Below are 19,521 nucleotides of genomic sequence, written 5' to 3' on the forward strand. Positions count from 1 at the left end.
ATAATATAATAGAGACAGTAGATCTAGCTGGTCTGTCATAATATAATAGAGACAGTAGATCTAGCTGGTCTGTCATAATATAATAGAGACAGTAGATCTAGCTGGTCTGTCATAATATAATAGAGACAGTAGATCTAGCTGGTCTGTCATAATATAATAGAGACAGTAGATCTAGCTGGTCTGTCATAATATAATAGAGACAGTAGATCTAGCTGGTCTGTCATAATATAATAGAGACAGTAGATCTAGCTGGTCTGTCATAATATAATAGAGACAGTAGATCTAGCTGGTCTGTCATAATATAATAGAGACAGTAGATCTAGCTGGTCTGTCATAATATAATAGAGACAGTAGATCTAGCTGGTCTGTCATAATATAATAGAGACAGTAGATCTAGCTGGTCTGTCATAATATAACAGAGACAGTAGATCTAGCTGGTCTGTCATAATATAATAGAGACAGTAGATCTAGCTGGTCTGTCATAATATAATAGAGACAGTAGATCTAGCTGGTCTGTCATAATATAATAGAGACAGTAGATCTAGCTGGTCTGTCATAATATAATAGAGACAGTAGATCTAGCTGGTCTGTCATAATATAATAGAGACAGTAGATCTAGCTGGTCTGTCATAATATAATAGAGACAGTAGATCTAGCTGGTCTGTCATAATATAATAGAGACAGTAGATCTAGCTGGTCTGTCATAATATAATAGAGACAGTAGATCTAGCTGGTCTGTCATAATATAATAGAGACAGTAGATCTAGCTGGTCTGTCATAATATAATAGAGACAGTAGATCTAGCTGGTCTGTCATAATATAATAGAGACAGTAGATCTAGCTGGTCTGTCATAATATAATAGAGAGACAGTATATCTAGCTGGTCTGTCGTAATATAATAGAGACAGTAGATCTAGCTGGTCTGTCATAATATAATAGAGACAGTAGATCTAGCTGGTCTGTCATAATATAATAGAGACAGTAGATCTAGCTGGTCTGTCATAATATAATAGAGACAGTAGATCTAGCTGGTCTGTCATAATATAATAGAGACAGTAGACAGTAGATCTAGCTGGTCTGTCATAATATAATAGAGACAGTAGATCTAGCTGGTCTGTCATATATAATAGAGACAGTAGATGTAGCTGGTCTGTCAAAATATAATAGAGACAGTAGATCTAGCTGGTCTGTCATAATATAATAGAGAGAGTAGATCTAGCTGGTCTGTCATAATATAATAGAGACAGTAGATCTAGCTGGTCTGTCATAATATAATAGAGACAGTAGATCTAGCTGGTCTGTCATAATATAATAGAGACAGTAGATCTAGCTGGTCTGTCATAATATAATAGAGACAGTAGATCTAGCTGGTCTGTCATAATATAATAGAGACAGTAGATCTAGCTGGTCTGTCATAATATAATAGAGACAGTAGATCTAGCTGGTCTGTCATAATATAATAGAGACAGTAGATCTAGCTGGTCTGTCATAATATAATAGAGACAGTAGATCTAGCTGGTCTGTCATAATATAATAGAGACAGTAGATCTAGCTGGTCTGTCATAATATAATAGAGACAGTAGATCTAGCTGGTCTGTCATAATATAATAGAGACAGTAGATCTAGCTGGTCTGTCATAATATAATAGAGACAGTAGATCTAGCTGGTCTGTCATAATATAATAGAGACAGTAGATCTAGCTGGTCTGTCATAATATAATAGAGACAGTAGATCTAGCTGGTCTGTCATAATATAATAGAGACAGTAGATCTAGCTGGTCTGTCATAATATAATAGAGACAGTAGATCTAGCTGGTCTGTCATAATATAATAGAGACAGTAGATCTAGCTGGTCTGTCATAATATATAGAGACAGTAGATCTAGCTGGTCTGTCATAATATAATAGAGACAGTAGATCTAGCTGGTCTGTCATAATATAATAGAGACAGTAGATCTAGCTGGTCTGTCATAATATAATAGAGACAGTAGATCTAGCTGGTCTGTCATAATATAATAGAGACAGTAGATCTAGCTGGTCTGTCATAATATAATAGAGACAGTAGATCTAGCTGGTCTGTCATAATATAATAGAGACAGTAGATCTAGCTGGTCTGTCATAATATAATAGAGACAGTAGATCTAGCTGGTCTGTCATAATATAATAGAGACAGTAGATCTAGCTGGTCTGTCATAATATAATAGAGACAGTAGATCTAGCTGGTCTGTCATAATATAATAGAGACAGTAGATCTAGCTGGTCTGTCATAATATAATAGAGACAGTAGATCTAGCTGGTCTGTCATAATATAATAGAGACAGTAGATCTAGCTGGTCTGTCATAATATAATAGAGACAGTAGATCTAGCTGGTCTGTCATAATATAATAGAGACAGTAGATCTAGCTGGTCTGTCATAATATAATAGAGACAGTAGATCTAGCTGGTCTGTCATAATATAATAGAGACAGTAGATCTAGCTGGTCTGTCATAATATAATAGAGACAGTAGATCTAGCTGGTCTGTCATAATATAATAGAGACAGTAGATCTAGCTGGTCTGTCATAATATAATAGAGACAGTAGATCTAGCTGGTCTGTCATAATATAATAGAGACAGTAGATCTAGCTGGTCTGTCATAATATAATAGAGACAGTAGATCTAGCTGGTCTGTCATAATATAATAGAGACAGTAGATCTAGCTGGTCTGTCATAATATAATAGAGACAGTAGATCTAGCTGGTCTGTCATAATATAATAGAGACAGTAGATCTAGCTGGTCTGTCATAATATAATAGAGACAGTAGATCTAGCTGGTCTGTCATAATAATAGAGACAGTAGATCTAGCTGGTCTGTCATAATATAATAGAGACAGTAGATCTAGCTGGTCTGTCATAATATAATAGAGACAGTAGATCTAGCTGGTCTGTCATAATATAATAGAGACAGTAGATCTAGCTGGTCTGTCATAATATAATAGAGACAGTAGATCTAGCTGGTCTGTCATAATATAATAGAGACAGTAGATCTAGCTGGTCTGTCATAATATAATAGAGACAGTAGATCTAGCTGGTCTGTCATAATATAAATAGAGACAGTAGATCTAGCTGGTCTGTCATAATATAATAGAGACAGTAGATCTAGCTGGTCTGTCATAATATAATAGAGACAGTAGATCTAGCTGGTCTGTCATAATATAATAGAGACAGTAGATCTAGCTGGTCTGTCATAATATAATAGAGACAGTAGATCTAGCTGGTCTGTCATAATATAATAGAGACAGTAGATCTAGCTGGTCTGTCATAATATAATAGAGACAGTAGATCTAGCTGGTCTGTCATAATATAATAGAGACAGTAGATCTAGCTGGTCTGTCATAATATAATAGAGACAGTAGATCTAGCTGGTCTGTCATAATATAATAGAGACAGTAGATCTAGCTGGTCTGTCATAATATAATAGAGACAGTAGATCTAGCTGGTCTGTCATAATATAATAGAGACAGTAGATCTAGCTGGTCTGTCATAAATATAATAGAGACAGTAGATCTAGCTGGTCTGTCATAATATAATAGAGACAGTAGATCTAGCTGGTCTGTCATAATATAATAGAGACAGTAGATCTAGCTGGTCTGTCATAATATAATAGAGACAGTAGATCTAGCTGGTCTGTCATAATATAATAGAGACAGTAGATCTAGCTGGTCTGTCATAATATAATAGAGACAGTAGATCTAGCTGGTCTGTCATAATATAATAGAGACAGTAGATCTAGCTGGTCTGTCACAATATAGAGACAGTAGATCTAGCTGGTCTGTCATAATATAATAGAGACCGTAGATCTAGCTGGTCTGTCATAATATAATAGACAGTAGATCTAGCTGGTCTGTCATAATATAGAGAGACAGTAGATCTAGCTGGTCTGTCATAATATAATAGAGACAGTAGATCTAGCTGGTCTGTCATAATATAATAGAGACAGTAGATCTAGCTGGTCTATCATAATATAATAGAGACAGTAGATCTAGCTGGTCTGTCATAATATAATAGAGACAGTAGATCTAGCTGGTCTGTCATAATATAATAGAGACAGTAGATCTAGCTGGTCTGTCATAATATAATAGAGACAGTAGATCTAGCTGGTCTGTCATAATATAATAGAGACAGTAGATCTAGCTGGTCTGTCATAATATAATAGAGACAGTAGATCTAGCTGGTCTGTCATATAATAGAGACAGATCTAGCTGGTCTGTCATAATATAATAGAGACAGTAGATCTAGCTGGTCTGTCATAATATAATAGAGACAGTAGATCTAGCTGGTCTGTCATAATATAACAGAGACAGTAGATCTAGCTGGTCTGGTCTGTCATAATATAATAGAGACAGTAGATCTAGCTGGTCTGTCATAATATAACAGAGACAGTAGATGTAGCTGGTCTGTCATAATATAATAGAGACAGTAGATCTAGCTGGTCTGTCATAATATAATAGAGACAGTAGATCTAGCTGGTCTGTCATAATATAATAGAGACAGTAGATCTAGCTGGTCTGTCATAATATAATAATAGAGACAGTAGATCTAGCTGGTCTGTCATAATATAATAGAGACAGTAGATCTAGAGAGACAGTAGATCTAGCTGGTCTGTCATAATATAATAGAGACAGTAGATCTAGCTGGTCTGTCATAATATAATAGAGACAGTAGATCTAGCTGGTCTGTCATAATATAATAGAGACAGTAGATCTAGCTGGTCTGTCATAATATAATAGAGACAGTAGATCTAGCTGGTCTGTCATAATATAATAGAGACAGTAGATCTAGCTGGTCTGTCATAATATAATAGAGACAGTAGATCTAGCTGGTCTGTCATAATATAATAGAGACAGTAGATCTAGCTGGTCTGTCATAATATAATAGAGACAGTAGATCTAGCTGGTCTGTCATAATATAATAGAGACAGTAGATCTAGCTGGTCTGTCATAATATAATAGAGACAGTAGATCTAGCTGGTCTGTCATAATATAATAGAGACAGTAGATCTAGCTGGTCTGTCATAATATAATAGAGACAGTAGATCTAGCTGGTCTGTCATAATATAATAGAGACAGTAGATCTAGCTGGTCTGTCATAATATAATAGAGACAGTAGATCTAGCTGGTCTGTCATAATATAATAGAGACAGTAGATCTAGCTGGTCTGTCATAATATAATAGAGACAGTAGATCTAGCTGGTCTGTCATAATATAATAGAGACAGTAGATCTAGCTGGTCTGTCATAATATAATAGAGACAGTAGATCTAGCTGGTCTGTCATAATATAATAGAGACAGTAGATCTAGCTGGTCTGTCATAATATAATAGAGACAGTAGATCTAGCTGGTCTGTCATAATATAATAGAGACAGTAGATCTAGCTGGTCGATCATAATATAATAGAGACAGTAGATCTAGCTGGTCTGTCATAATATAATAGAGACAGTAGATCTAGCTGGTCTGTCATAATATAATAGAGACAGTAGATCTAGCTGGTCTGTCATAACATAATAGAGACATTAGATCTAGCTGGTCTGTCATAAAATAATAGTAGATCTAGCTGGTCTGTCATAATATAATAGAGACAGAGACAGTAAATCTAGCTAGTCTGTCATAATTTAATAGAGACAGTAGATCTAGCTGGTCTGTCATAATATAATAGAGACAGTAGATCTAGCTGGTCTGTCATAATATAAAAGAGACAGTAGATCTAGCTGGTCGGTCATAATATAATAGAGACAGTAGATCTAGCTGGTCTGTCATAATATAATAGAGACAGTAGATCTAGCTGGTCTGTCATAATATAATAGAGACAGTAGATCTAGCTGGTCTGTCATAATATAATAGAGACAGTAGATCTAGCTGGTCTGTCATAATATAATAGAGACAGTAGATCTAGCTGGTCTGTCATAATATAATAGAGACAGTAGATCTAGCTGGTCTGTCATAATATAATAGAGACAGTAGATCTAGCTGGTCTGTCATAATATAATAGAGACAGTAGATCTAGCTGGTCTGTCAATATATATAAGAGAGACAGAGATCTAGCTGGTCTCATATAATATAATAGAGACAGTAGATCTAGCTGGTCTGTCATAATATAATAGAGACAGTAGATCTAGCTGGTCTGTCATAATATAATAGAGACAGTAGATCTAGCTGGTCTGTCATAATATAATAGACACAGTAGATCTAGCTGGTCTGTCATAATATAATAGAGACAGTAGATGTAGCTGGTCTGTCATAATATAATAGAGACAGTAGATCTAGCTGGTCTGTCATAATATAATAGAGACAGTAGATCTAGCTGGTCTGTCATAATATAATAGAGACAGTAGATCTAGCTGGTCTGTCATAATATAATAGAGACAGTAGATCTAGCTGGTCTGTCATAATATAATAGAGACAGTAGATCTAGCTGGTCTGTCATAATATAATAGAGACAGTAGATCTAGCTGGTCTGTCATAATATAATAGAGACAGTAGATCTAGCTGGTCTGTCATAATATAATAGAGACAGTAGATCTAGCTGGTCTGTCATAATATATAATAGAGACAGTAGATCTAGCTGGTCTGTCATAATATAATAGAGACAGTAGATCTAGCTGGTCTGTCATAATATAATAGAGACAGTAGATCTAGCTGGTCTGTCATAATATAACAAAGACAGTAGATCTATCTGGTCTGTCATAATATAATAGAGACAGAAATCTAGCTGGTCTGTCATACTATAATAGAGAAAGTAGATCTAGCTGGTCTGTCATACTATAATAGAGACAGTAGATCTAGCTGGTCTGTCATAATATAATAGAGACAGTAGATCTAGCTGGTCTGTCATAATATAATAGAGACAGTAGATCTAGCTGGTCTGTCATAATATAATAGAGACAGTAGATCTAGCTGGTCTGTCATAATATAATAGAGACAGTAGATCTAGCTGGTCTGTCATAATATAATAGAGACAGTAGATCTAGCTGGTCTGTCATAATATAATAGAGACAGTAGATCTAGCTGGTCTGTCATAATATAATAGAGACAGTAGATCTAGCTGGTCTGTCATAATATAATAGAGACAGTAGATCTAGCTGGTCTGTCATAATATAATAGAGACAGTAGATCTAGCTGGTCTGTCATAATATAATAGAGACAGTAGATCTAGCTGGTCTGTCATAATATAATAGAGACAGTAGATCTAGCTGGTCTGTCATAATATAATAGAGACAGTAGATCTAGCTGGTCTGTCATAATATAATAGAGACAGTAGATCTAGCTGGTCTGTCATAATATAATAGAGACAGTAGATCTAGCTGGTCTGTCATAATATAATAGAGACAGTAGATCTAGCTGGTCTGTCATAATATAATAGAGACAGTAGATCTAGCTGGTCTGTCATAATATAATAGAGACAGTAGATCTAGCTGGTCTGTCATAATATAATAGAGACAGTAGATCTAGCTGGTCTGTCATAATATAATAGAGACAGTAGATCTAGCTGGTCTGTCATAATATAATAGAGACAGTAGATCTAGCTGGTCTGTCATAATATAATAGAGACAGTAGATCTAGCTGGTCTGTCATAATATAATAGAGACAGTAGATCTAGCTGGTCTGTCATAATATAATAGAGACAGTAGATCTAGCTGGTCTGTCATAATATAATAGAGACAGTAGATCTAGCTGGTCTGTCATAATATAATAGAGACAGTAGATCTAGCTGGTCTGTCATAATATAATAGAGACAGTAGATCTAGCTGGTCTGTCATAATATAATAGAGACAGTAGATCTAGCTGGTCTGTCATAATATAATAGAGACAGTAGATCTAGCTGGTCTGTCATAATATAATAGAGACAGTAGATCTAGCTGGTCTGTCATAATATAATAGAGACAGTAGATCTAGCTGGTCTGTCATAATATAATAGAGACAGTAGATCTAGCTGGTCTGTCATAATAATAGAGACAGTAGATCTAGCTGGTCTGTCATAATATAATAGAGACAGTAGATCTAGCTGGTCTGTCATAATATAATAGAGACAGTAGATCTAGCTGGTCTGTCTAATATAATAGAGACAGTAGATCTAGCTGGTCTGTCATGGTCTGTATAATAGAGACAGTAGATCTAGCTGGTCTGTCATAATATAATAGAGACAGTAGATCTAGCTGGTCTGTCATAATATAATAGAGACAGTAGATCTAGCTGGTCTGTCATAATATAATAGAGACAGTAGATCTAGCTGGTCTGTCATAATATAATAGAGACAGTAGATCTAGCTGGTCTGTCATAATATAATAGAGACAGTAGATCTAGCTGGTCTGTCATAATATAATAGAGACAGTAGATCTAGCTGGTCTGTCATAATATAATAGAGACAGTAGATCTAGCTGGTCTGTCATAATATAATAGAGACAGTAGATCTAGCTGGTCTGTCATAATATAATAGAGACAGTAGATCTAGCTGGTCTGTCATAATATAATAGAGACAGTAGATCTAGCTGGTCTGTCATAATATAATAGAGACAGTAGATCTAGCTGGTCTGTCATAATATAATAGAGACAGTAGATCTAGCTGGTCTGTCATAATATAATAGAGACAGTAGATCTAGCTGGTCTGTCATAATATAATAGAGACAGTAGATCTAGCTGGTCTGTCTGTCATAATATAATAGAGACAGTAGATCTAGCTGGTCTGTCATAATATAATAGAGACAGTAGATCTAGCTGGTCTGTCATAATATAATAGAGACAGTAGAGACAGTAGATCTAGCTGGTCTGTCATAATATAATAGAGACAGTAGATCTAGCTGGTCTGTCATAATATAATAGAGACAGTAGATCTAGCTGGTCTGTCATAATATAATAGAGACAGTAGATCTAGCTGGTCTGTCATAATATAATAGAGACAGTAGATCTAGCTGGTCTGTCATAATATAATAGAGACAGTAGATCTAGCTGGTCTGTCATAATATAATAGAGACAGTAGATCTAGCTGGTCTGTCATAATATAATAGAGACAGTAGATCTAGCTGGTCTGTCATAATATAATAGAGACAGTAGATCTAGATCTAGTGGTCTGTCATAATATAATAGAGACAGTAGATCTAGCTGGTCTGTCATAATATAATAGAGACAGTAGATCTAGCTGGTCTGTCATAATATAATAGAGACAGTAGATCTAGCTGGTCTGTCATAATATAATAGAGACAGTAGATCTAGCTGGTCTGTCATAATATAATAGAGACAGTAGATCTAGCTGGTCTGTCATAATATAATAGAGACAGTAGATCTAGCTGGTCTGTCATAATATAATAGAGACAGTAGATCTAGCTGGTCTGTCATAATATAATAGAGACAGTAGATCTAGCTGGTCTGTCATAATATAATAGAGACAGTAGATCTAGCTGGTCTGTCATAATATAATAGAGACAGTAGATCTAGCTGGTCTGTCATAATATAATAGAGACAGTAGATCTAGCTGGTCTGTCATAATATAATAGAGACAGTAGATCTAGCTGGTCTGTCATAATATAATAGAGACAGTAGATCTAGCTGGTCTGTCATAATATAATAGAGACAGTAGATCTAGCTGGTCTGTCATAATATAATAGAGACAGTAGATCTAGCTGGTCTGTCATAATATAATAGAGACAGTAGATCTAGCTGGTCTGTCATAATATAATAGAGACAGTAGATCTAGCTGGTCTGTCATAATATAATAGAGACAGTAGATCTAGCTGGTCTGTCATAATATAATAGAGACAGTAGATCTAGCTGGTCTGTCATAATATAATAGAGACAGTAGATCTAGCTGGTCTGTCATAATATAATAGAGACAGTAGATCTAGCTGGTCTGTCATAATATAATAGAGACAGTAGATCTAGCTGGTCTGTCATAATATAATAGAGACAGTAGATCTAGCTGGTCTGTCATAATATAATAGAGAGACAGTAGATCTAGCTGGTCTGTCATAATATAATAGAGACAGTAGATCTAGCTGGTCTGTCATAATATAATAGAGACAGTAGATCTAGCTGGTCTGTCATAATATAATAGAGACAGTAGATCTAGCTGGTCTGTCATAATATAATAGAGACAGTAGATCTAGCTGGTCTGTCATAATATAATAGAGACAGTAGATCTAGCTGGTCTGTCATAATATAATAGAGACAGTAGATCTAGCTGGTCTGTCATAATATAATAGAGACAGTAGATCTAGCTGGTCTGTCATAATATAATAGAGACAGTAGATCTAGCTGGTCTGTCATAATATAATAGAGACAGTAGATCTAGCTGGTCTGTCATAATATAATAGAGACAGTAGATCTAGCTGGTCTGTCATAATATAATAGAGACAGTAGATCTAGCTGGTCTGTCATAATATAATAGAGACAGTAGATCTAGCTGGTCTGTCATAATATAATAGAGACAGTAGATCTAGCTGGTCTGTCATAATATAATAGAGACAGTAGATCTAGCTGGTCTGTCATAATATAATAGAGACAGTAGATCTAGCTGGTCTGTCATAATATAATAGAGACAGTAGATCTAGCTGGTCTGTCATAATATAATAGAGACAGTAGATCTAGCTGGTCTGTCATAATATAATAGAGACAGTAGATCTAGCTGGTCTGTCATAATATAATAGAGACAGTAGATCTAGCTGGTCTGTCATAATATAATAGAGACAGTAGATCTAGCTGGTCTGTCATAATATAATAGAGACAGTAGATCTAGCTGGTCTGTCATAATATAATAGAGACAGTAGATCTAGCTGGTCTGTCATAATATAATAGAGACAGTAGATCTAGCTGGTCTGTCATAATATAATAGAGACAGTAGATCTAGCTGGTCTGTCATAATATAATAGAGACAGTAGATCTAGCTGGTCTGTCATAATATAATAGAGACAGTAGATCTAGCTGGTCTGTCATAATATAATAGAGACAGTAGATCTAGCTGGTCTGTCATAATATAATAGAGACAGTAGATCTAGCTGGTCTGTCATAATATAATAGAGACAGTAGATCTAGCTGGTCTGTCATAATATAATAGAGACAGTAGATCTGTCTAATATAATAATAGAGACAGTAGATCTAGCTGGTCTGTCATAATATAATAGAGACAGTAGATCTAGCTGGTCTGTCATAATATAATAGAGACAGTAGATCTAGCTGGTCTGTCATAATATAATAGAGACAGTAGATCTAGCTGGTCTGTCATAATATAATAGAGACAGTAGATCTAGCTGGTCTGTCATAATATAATAGAGACAGTAGATCTAGCTGGTCTGTCATAATATAATAGAGACAGTAGATCTAGCTGGTCTGTCATAATATATAATAGACAGTAGATCTAGCTGGTCTGTCATAATATAATAGAGACAGTAGATCTAGCTGGTCTGTCATAATATAAATAGAGACAGTAGATCTAGCTGGTCTGTCTGTATAATAGATAAGATCTAGCTGGTCTGTCAGACAGTAGATCTAGCTGGTCTGTCATAATATAATAGAGACAGTAGATCTAGCTGGTCTGTCATAATATAATAGAGACAGTAGATCTAGCTGGTCTGTCATAATATAATAGAGACAGTAGATCTAGCTGGTCTGTCATAATATATAATAGAGACAGTAGATCTAGCTGGTCTGTCATAATATAATAGAGACAGTAGATCTAGCTGGTCTGTCATAATATAATAGAGACAGTAGATCTAGCTGGTCTGTCATAATATAATAGAGACAGTAGATCTAGCTGGTCTGTCATAATATAGTCATACAATAGAGACAGATCTAGCTGGTCTGTCATAATATAATAGAGACAGTAGATCTAGCTGGTCTGTCATAATATAATAGAGACAGTAGATCTAGCTGGTCTGTCATAATATAATAGAGACAGTAGATCTAGCTGGTCTGTCATAATATAATAGAGACAGTAGATCTAGCTGGTCTGTCATAATATAATAGAGACAGTAGATCTAGCTGGTCTGTCATAATATAATAGAGACAGTAGATCTAGCTGGTCTGTCATAATATAATAGAGACAGTAGATCTAGCTGGTCTGTCATAATATAATAGAGACAGTAGATCTAGCTGGTCTGTCATAATATAATAGAGACAGTAGATCTAGCTGGTCTGTCATAATATAATAGAGACAGTAGATCTAGCTGGTCTGTCATAATATAATAGAGACAGTAGATCTAGCTGGTCTGTCATAATATAATAGAGACAGTAGATCTAGCTGGTCTGTCATAATATAATAGAGACAGTAGATCTAGCTGGTCTGTCATAATATAATAGAGACAGTAGATCTAGCTGGTCTGTCATAATATAATAGAGACAGTAGATCTAGCTGGTCTGTCATAATATAATAATAGAGACAGTAGATCTAGCTGGTCTGTCATAATATAATAGAGACAGTAGATCTAGCTGGTCTGTCATAATATAATAGAGACAGTAGATCTAGCTGGTCTGTCATAATATAATAGAGACAGTAGATCTAGCTGGTCTGTCATAATATAATAGAGACAGTAGATCTAGCTGGTCTGTCATAATATAATAGAGACAGTAGATCTAGCTGGTCTGTCATAATATAATAGAGACAGTAGATCTAGCTGGTCTGTCATAATATATAATAGAGACAGTAGATCTAGCTGGTCTGTCATAATATAATAGAGACAGTAGATCTAGCTGGTCTGTCATAATATAGAGACAGTAGATCTAGCTGGTCTGTCATAATATAATAGAGACAGTAGATCTAGCTGGTCTGTCATAATATAATAGAGACAGTAGATCTAGCTGGTCTGTCATAATATAATAGAGACAGTAGATCTAGCTGGTCTGTCATAATATAATAGAGACAGTAGATCTAGCTGGTCTGTCATAATATAATAGAGACAGTAGATCTAGCTGGTCTGTCATAATATAATAGAGACAGTAGATCTAGCTGGTCTGTCATAATATAATAGAGACAGTAGATCTAGCTGGTCTGTCATAATATAATAGAGACAGTAGATCTAGCTGGTCTGTCATAATATAATAGAGACAGTAGATCTAGCTGGTCATAATATAATAGTCATGGTCTGTCATAATATAATAGAGACAGTAGATCTAGCTGGTCTGTCATAATATAATAGAGACAGTAGATCTAGCTGGTCTGTCATAATATAATAGAGACAGTAGATCTAGCTGGTCTGTCATAATATAATAGAGACAGTAGATCTAGCTGGTCTGTCATAATATAATAGAGACAGTAGATCTAGCTGGTCTGTCATAATATAATAGAGACAGTAGATCTAGCTGGTCTGTCATAATATAATAGAGACAGTAGATCTAGCTGGTCTGTCATAATATAATAGAGACAGTAGATCTAGCTGGTCTGTCATAATATAATAGAGACAGTAGATCTAGCTGGTCTGTCATAATATAATAGAGACAGTAGATCTAGCTGGTCTGTCATAATATAATAGAGACAGTAGTAGATCTAGCTGGTCTGTCATAATATAATAGAGACAGTAGATCTAGCTGGTCTGTCATAATATAATAGAGACAGTAGATCTAGCTGGTCTGTCATAATATAATAGAGACAGTAGATCTAGCTGGTCTGTCATAATATAATAGAGACAGTAGATCTAGCTGGTCTGTCATAATAATACATAGAGACAGTAGATCTAGCTGGTCTGTCATAATATAATAGAGACAGTAGATCTAGCTGGTCTGTCATAATATAATAGAGACAGTAGATCTAGCTGGTCTGTCATAATATAATAGAGACAGTAGATCTAGCTGGTCTGTCATAATATAATAGAGACAGTAGATCTAGCTGGTCTGTCATAATATAATAGAGACAGTAGATCTAGCTGGTCTGTCATAATATAATAGAGACAGTAGATCTAGCTGGTCTGTCATAATATAATAGAGACAGTAGATCTAGCTGGTCTGTCATAATATAATAGAGACAGTAGATCTAGCTGGTCTGTCATAATATAATAGAGACAGTAGATCTAGCTGGTCTGTCATAATATAATAGAGACAGTAGATCTAGCTGGTCTGTCATAATATAATAGAGACAGTAGATCTAGCTGGTCTGTCATAATATAATAGAGACAGTAGATCTAGCTGGTCTGTCATAATATAATAGAGACAGTAGATCTAGCTGGTCTGTCATAATATAATAGAGACAGTAGATCTAGCTGGTCTGTCATATATAATAGAGACAGTAGATCTAGCTGGTCTGTCATAATATAATAGAGACAGTAGATCTAGCTGGTCTGTCATAATATAATAGAGACAGTAGATCTAGCTGGTCTGTCATAATATAATAGAGACAGTAGATCTAGCTGGTCTGTCATAATATAATAGAGACAGTAGATCTAGCTGGTCTGTCATAATATAATAGAGACAGTAGATCTAGCTGGTCTGTCATAATATAATAGAGACAGTAGATCTAGCTGGTCTGTCATAATATAATAGAGACAGTAGATCTAGCTGGTCTGTCATAATATAATAGAGACAGTAGATCTAGCTGGTCTGTCATAATATAATAGAGACAGTAGATCTAGCTGGTCTGTCATAATATAATAGAGACAGTAGATCTAGCTGGTCTGTCATAATATAATAGAGACAGTAGATCTAGCTGGTCTGTCATAAATAGAGACAGTAGATCTAGCTGGTCTGTCATAATATAATAGAGACAGTAGATCTAGCTGGTCTGTCATAATATAATAGAGACAGTAGATCTAGCTGGTCTGTCATAATATAATAGAGACAGTAGATCTAGCTGGTCTGTCATAATATAATAGAGACAGTAGATCTAGCTGGTCTGTCATAATATAATAGAGACAGTAGATCTAGCTGGTCTGTCATAATATAATAGAGACAGTAGATCTAGCTGGTCTGTCATAATATAATAGAGACAGTAGATCTAGCTGGTCTGTCATAATATAATAGAGACAGTAGATCTAGCTGGTCTGTCATAATATAATAGAGACAGTAGATCTAGCTGGTCTGTCATAATATAATAGAGACAGTAGATCTAGCTGGTCTGTCATAATATAATAGAGACAGTAGATCTAGCTGGTCTGTCATAATATAATAGAGACAGTAGATCTAGCTGGTCTGTCATAATATAATAGAGACAGTAGATCTAGCTGGTCTGTCATAATATAATAGAGACAGTAGATCTAGCTGGTCTGTCATAATATAATAGAGACAGTAGATCTAGCTGGTCTGTCATAATATAATAGAGACAGTAGATCTAGCTGGTCTGTCATAATATAATAGAGACAGTAGATCTAGCTGGTCTGTCATAATATAATAGAGACAGTAGATCTAGCTGGTCTGTCATATATAATAGAGACAGTAGATCTAGCTGGTCTGTCATAATATAATAGAGACAGTAGATCTAGCTGGTCTGTCATAATATAATAGAGACAGTAGATCTAGCTGGTCTGTCATAATATAATAGAGACAGTAGATCTAGCTGGTCTGTCATAATATAATAGAGACAGTAGATCTAGCTGGTCTGTCATAATATAATAGAGACAGTAGATCTAGCTGGTCTGTCATAATATAATAGAGACAGTAGATCTAGCTGGTCTGTCATAATATAATAGAGACAGTAGATCTAGCTGGTCTGTCATAATATAATAGAGACAGTAGATCTAGCTGGTCTGTCATAATATAATAGAGACAGTAGATCTAGCTGGTCTGTCATAATATAATAGAGACAGTAGATCTAGCTGGTCTGTCATAATATAATAGAGACAGTAGATCTAGCTGGTCTGTCATAATATAATAGAGACAGTAGATCTAGCTGGTCTGTCATATATAATAGAGACAGTAGATCTAGCTGGTCTGTCATAATATAATAGAGACAGTAGATCTAGCTGGTCTGTCATAATATAATAGAGACAGTAGATCTAGCTGGTCTGTCATAATATAATAGAGACAGTAGATCTAGCTGGTCTGTCATAATATAATAGAGACAGTAGATCTAGCTGGTCTGTCATAATATAATAGAGACAGTAGATCTAGCTGGTCTGTCATAATATAATAGAGACAGTAGATCTAGCTGGTCTGTCATAATATAATAGAGACAGTAGATCTAGCTGGTCTGTCATAATATAATAGAGACAGTAGATCTAGCTGGTCTGTCATAATATAATAGAGACAGTAGATCTAGCTGGTCTGTCATAATATAATAGAATAGAGACAGTAGATCTAGCTGGTCTGTCATAATATAATAGAGACAGTAGATCTAGCTGGTCTGTCATAATATAATAGAGACAGTAGATCTAGCTGGTCTGTCATAATATAATAGAGACAGTAGATCTAGCTGGTCTGTCATAATATAATAGAGACAGTAGATCTAGCTGGTCTGTCATAATATAATAGAGACAGTAGATCTAGCTGGTCTGTCATAATATAATAGAGACAGTAGATCTAGCTGGTCTGTCATAATATAATAGAGACAGTAGATCTAGCTGCTGGTCTGTCATAATATAATAGAGACAGTAGATCTAGCTGGTCTGTCATAATATAATAGAGACAGTAGATCTAGCTGGTCTGTCATAATATAATAGAGACAGTAGATCTAGCTGGTCTGTCATAATATAATAGAGACAGTAGATCTAGCTGGTCTGTCATAATATAATAGAGACAGTAGATCTAGCTGGTCTGTCATAATATAATAGAGACAGTAGATCTAGCTGGTCTGTCATAATATAATAGAGACAGTAGATCTAGCTGGTCTGTCATAATATAATAGAGACAGTAGATCTAGCTGGTCTGTCATAATATAATAGAGACAGTAGATCTAGCTGGTCTGTCATAATATAATAGAGACAGTAGATCTAGCTGGTCTGTCATAATATAATAGAGACAGTAGATCTAGCTGGTCTGTCATAATATAATAGAGACAGTAGATCTAGCTGGTCTGTCATAATATAATAGAGACAGTAGATCTAGCTGGTCTGTCATAATATAATAGAGACAGTAGATCTAGCTGGTCTGTCATAATATAATAGAGACAGTAGATCTAGCTGGTCTGTCATAATATAATAGAGACAGTAGATCTAGCTGGTCTGTCATAATATAATAGAGACAGTAGATCTAGCTGGTCTGTCATAATATAATAGAGACAGTAGATCTAGCTGGTCTGTCATAATATAATAGAGACAGTAGATCTAGCTGGTCTGTCATAATATAATAGAGACAGTAGATCTAGCTGGTCTGTCATAATATAATAGAGACAGTAGATCTAGCTGGTCTGTCATAATATAATAGAGACAGTAGATCTAGCTGGTCTGTCATAATATAATAGAGACAGTAGATCTAGCTGGTCTGTCATAATATAATAGAGACAGTAGATCTAGCTGGTCTGTCATAATATAATAGAGACAGTAGATCTAGCTGGTCTGTCATAATATAATAGAGACAGTAGATCTAGCTGGTCTGTCATAATATAATAGAGACAGTAGATCTAGCTGGTCTGTCATAATATAATAGAGACAGTAGATCTAGCTGGTCTGTCATAATATAATAGAGACAGTAGATCTAGCTGGTCTGTCATAATATAATAGAGACAGTAGATCTAGCTGGTCTGTCATAATATAATAGAGACAGTAGATCTAGCTGGTCTGTCATAATATAATAGAGACAGTAGATCTAGCTGGTCTGTCATAATATAATAGAGACAGTAGATCTAGCTGGTCTGTCATAATATAATAGAGACAGTAGATCTAGCTGGTCTGTCATAATATAATAGAGACAGTAGATCTAGCTGGTCTGTCATAATATAATAGAGACAGTAGATCTAGCTGGTCTGTCATAATATAATAGAGACAGTAGATCTAGCTGGTCTGTCATAATATAATAGAGACAGTAGATCTAGCTGGTCTGTCATAATATAATAGAGACAGTAGATCTAGCTGGTCTGTCATAATATAATAGAGACAGTAGATCTAGCTGGTCTGTCATAATATAATAGAGACAGTAGATCTAGCTGGTCTGTCATAATATAATAATAGAGACAGTAGATCTAGCTGGTCTGTCATAATATAATAGAGACAGTAGATCTAGCTGGTCTGTCATAATATAATAGAGACAGTAGATCTAGCTGGTCTGTCATAATATAATAGAGACAGTAGATCTAGCTGGTCTGTCATAATATAATAGAGACAGTAGATCTAGCTGGTCTGTCATAATATAATAGAGACAGTAGATCTAGCTGGTCTGTCATAATATAATAGAGACAGTAGATCTAGCTGGTCTGTCATAATATAATAGAGACAGTAGATCTAGCTGGTCTGTCATAATATAATAGAGACAGTAGATCTAGCTGGTCTGTCATAATATAATAGAGACAGTAGATCTAGCTGGTCTGTCATAATATAATAGAGACAGTAGATCTAGCTGGTCTGTCATAATATAATAGAGACAGTAGATCTAGCTGGTCTGTCATAATATAATAGAGACAGTAGATCTAGCTGGTCTGTCATAATATAATAGAGACAGTAGATCTAGCTGGTCTGTCATAATATAATAGAGACAGTAGATCTAGCTGGTCTGTCATAATATAATAGAGACAGTAGATCTAGCTGGTCTGTCATAATATAATAGAGACAGTAGATCTAGCTGGTCTGTCATAATATAATAGAGACAGTAGATCTAGCTGGTCTGTCATAATATAATAGAGACAGTAGATCTAGCTGGTCTGTCATAATATAATAGAGACAGTAGATCTAGCTGGTCTGTCATAATATAATAGAGACAGTAGATCTAGCTGGTCTGTCATAATATAATAGAGACAGTAGATCTAGCTGGTCTGTCATAATATAATAGAGACAGTAGATCTAGCTGGTCTGTCATAATATAATAGAGACAGTAGATCTAGCTGGTCTGTCATAATATAATAGAGACAGTAGATCTAGCTGGTCTGTCATAATATAATAGAGACAGTAGATCTAGCTGGTCTGTCATAATATAATAGAGACAGTAGATCTAGCTGGTCTGTCATAATATAATAGAGACAGTAGATCTAGCTGGTCTGTCATAATATAATAGAGACAGTAGATCTAGCTGGTCTGTCATAATATAATAGAGACAGTAGATCTAGCTGGTCTGTCATAATATAATAGAGACAGTAGATCTAGCTGGTCTGTCATAATATAATAGAGACAGTAGATCTAGCTGGTCTGTCATAATATAATAGAGACAGTAGATCTAGCTGGTCTGTCATAATATAATAGAGACAGTAGATCTAGCTGGTCTGTCATAATATAATAGAGACAGTAGATCTAGCTGGTCTGTCATAATATAATAGAGACAGTAGATCTAGCTGGTCTGTCATAATATAATAGAGACAGTAGATCTAGCTGGTCTGTCATAATATAATAGAGACAGTAGATCTAGCTGGTCTGTCATAATATAATAGAGACAGTAGATCTAGCTGGTCTGTCATAATATAATAGAGACAGTAGATCTAGCTGGTCTGTCAT

This window comes from Oncorhynchus nerka, unplaced genomic scaffold (genome assembly GCF_034236695.1).
Source record: "Oncorhynchus nerka isolate Pitt River unplaced genomic scaffold, Oner_Uvic_2.0 unplaced_scaffold_1445, whole genome shotgun sequence".
NCBI lineage: Eukaryota > Metazoa > Chordata > Actinopteri > Salmoniformes > Salmonidae > Oncorhynchus > Oncorhynchus nerka.